Raw genomic sequence first — 3,073 nt, forward strand, 5'->3', positions numbered from 1 at the left:
ACCTTTGCTGCAGCTGGTTTTTGTTTGGAGGGGTCAATCCTGCTGTGCCAAGCACTCCCTGGGATGCTCTGGGATGCCTTAGAGGATCAGTGAGTGTTCCCATATCCAGGTCCAACCTCAAAGCTGGATCCATGAGGATCTGACTGCCCACTGGAGTCTTCCCCCCCCCAGGCCTTTGCATTCCAAGCCAGTGTTACGTGTTTGAACCAAAAGTACCTTCTTTTCGTGTTGTTTGTCAGTCTGTGTGTTTTAGGGCATGGAGGTCATTCCAGGGGCACTGTGGGGCACCAGGGGGGTCAGAGGCTTTCCAGGGATGGGGGTGGGCAATGCCTGCCTGATCCCAAAGGATCAGCTTGGAAGGACAGGACACTGAGTGTAAAGAGCCAAAATATTCAGGCACTTCCCCCCTGAGCAGGGGCAGGGCTGGAGGAGGAGCCCAATCCCAGGGTGATGCTCAGAGGTCCTGGCCCCTCATCCATTTCCTCTGGAGCACCTTGGGATCCTAAAATTGGTCATTTTAGGGCAGGTCAGCCCCAAAATTTCTGCTGCTTGAAAAGAAAATGCTGGTGGAGGGGCAGGGAGTGGCCAAGAGGGAGCTCCAGCCCAGGGGGGTTTGCAAAGGGAGGTTGTTACACCGTTGGCTCGTGGCTGGGGGTTGTCCCCCTGAGCCCACGGGAGGAAAAGGTGGGATGGATGGAAAGGAGGGAAGAGGGGATGGCTGGAGGGTGAAGGGAACACGCCCCAAAGGAGGAAAGGGATGCTGCCCACTGGGAAGTTAAGCCCTGGCTCATCTCCTGGGCACACAGGGAGGGTGGGGAAAGCAGAGGAGAGGAAAATTGGGATGTCGTGGCTGAGTCCCCTCCATCAGTGAGGCACCAGGGCAGAGCTCCACTGTGTCCTCTGAGCAGCTGGAAAGGGAGTGCAGGGAGATGGGAGGGCACAGAGGGCACAGGGGAGCAGCTGGTACAGGGCATCCCAGCAGGACACTCCGTGTGGGTTGGATTTCCAGCAGTTGGAGGGGCTTGGGGGATGTTCAGGGTCCTGTCTTGCTGCAAAGTGCCCTGAGCTTCCCCAGCATGGGTCACTTAGAACCCCCTTACACCCACAGAAAGGTACCAGGCACTCCAGCTCCTGCCCTGGCACCGTGCCCTGTCCCAGGACATCCCTCCTGCTTTGCTGGGTTGCTCCACTGCAGCTGAAGTGCCTTTTCCAAGCAAAAAACTGGGATAAAATTTCCCTCCAGTAGAAGGAAGTGCAGGTTCAGGTACAACCCCATTGTCCTGCCAGGCTAAATCCCACTTCCACCCCTCCATGCTTATTATTCCAGGTTTCCAAGCTGTGTTCCCAGTGACTTTGGGGAGGTGGTTTAGAGGTTGGAAAGGGTGAGCCATGGGGAGCAGCTCTGGTTTTCGGAAGCAGCCCCTGGTTGGAGTTTCTCCATCGTTTCTCCAAACCATCCCATGCCAGGGCCATCAGGGCCATCATTTTCTCTTTTCTTTTCCTTTTCATTCCCACTCCAGGGACCATCCCCGAGATGTTTGCTGTTTATACACTGGAAATTTGCAGATTTGTCTTTGTTTCTTTTGATTTTGTTCCTTTTTCCTCCTCCTCCTGCCTTCCCTGCTGGCCTTTGGCGTGGGCTGTGCTGGACCAGCCTTGCTCAGCCCAGCCCCTCTGACCTCCTGGCCTTCAGCTCCATGGAAATTTGGGATCCCACCCGTGCTGGGATATCCAGAAGGCTGGATTGGAGGGGGAGGATGAGCTGGGACTCACCCCTGGGCTGGTTTCTCTGCGTGGGGGTGAACTCCACCCCCATGGCCGTTGGAAATCGGGTGGGTTTGCCTTGTTTTGGGATGTCTCAGGTGCTTTGGGGTTTTCTTGGGAATATTTTCTGTGTCCTGCTCATTTTCTACTCTTCTCCATGTGGTTGATGTCCCTTGGTCCCTCTGGCAGAGCCTGAGCCCTTCTTTACAAACAGCTCTCGGGGGCCTTAACGGTCGATATTTGGGACCAAAAAAGAGGGGGAAAAACCCCAATAATGATAAAAAACACAAGCACTTTTCTGCTGCCCATCTCTCTCCATCCCCATGTGTGGGACCACCATAATCCTTGGACATTCCTGTGTGTCCAAGTGTAAATCCATGTTATTCCCACACATCCTCATCCAGTCGTGACCGTTCAGGTGGAGAAAGAACCAAAAAAGAAAAGATAAAATGAGATTTGACCTCCTCACGTTTCCCAAACCAACCCCTCCTCCAAAAAAGGAGTCCCAGAAATCCCCAGGAAATCCAGGAATCGCCTCCATCTTCTGCTTCTTGCTTTTTTTGGAGGGGTTTTCTCCCAGGTTGTAGGACTTGATTGCTTATTCCATTGGAAAATTGGGATGCCTTGGCGTGCTCTGCTCTCTGGTAGGGTCTATATGATACCCCTGAGCTGTTGTCTACATTCCAAAGAGGTTTAAATAAATGATAAAATCTATGTATACATATATGTTATAATGGAATATCTCCAGGAATTAACTGCCTCAGTAAAAAAAAAAAAAAAAAAAAAGAAAAAAAAAAGGAAAAAAAAAGGAAAAAAAAGTCTTTTTTTTGGTTTTATTTTGTTTTTACGCATTTTTTTTAAGCTGATAAACAGAGAAGAAGAAGAAGAAGAAGAAAAAAAAGAGATTGTTATATTGTGCTGTTCGACTATTTTCCAACTTGTATTTTCATATAATTTATATTTTTTAAAAGTGGGGCGGGGAAAAAAAAAAAAAAGAAGTTTAAAAGTGAGATTTAACAAAAAAAAAAAAAAGAAAAAAAAGGAAAAAGCAGGTGCTTTTTAAAAAAAACCCCTGAGCTGAGGTAGCTTAGAGATGTAGCGACGTGTGTGTGTGTCTGTGTGGTGCGTTTTGGTCTGTTTTGGTCTTTTGTTTTTAAAGGATACAAAATTAAAAAGAAATCCCTCCTGCATTGAATTGTTGAGGAAGGGGGGATTGGTTCTGTTTGAATTGCTGATGCTGGCACATCATTTTGCTGGAGAGTTTTTTATATACTGTAGCCTTATTTCATATCGTATTTTAAACCATGTG

This window comes from Manacus vitellinus, unplaced genomic scaffold, assembly GCF_001715985.3.
Source record: "Manacus vitellinus isolate BGI_N305 unplaced genomic scaffold, ASM171598v3 scaffold_41_pilon, whole genome shotgun sequence".
Taxonomy (NCBI): Eukaryota; Metazoa; Chordata; class Aves; order Passeriformes; family Pipridae; genus Manacus; species Manacus vitellinus.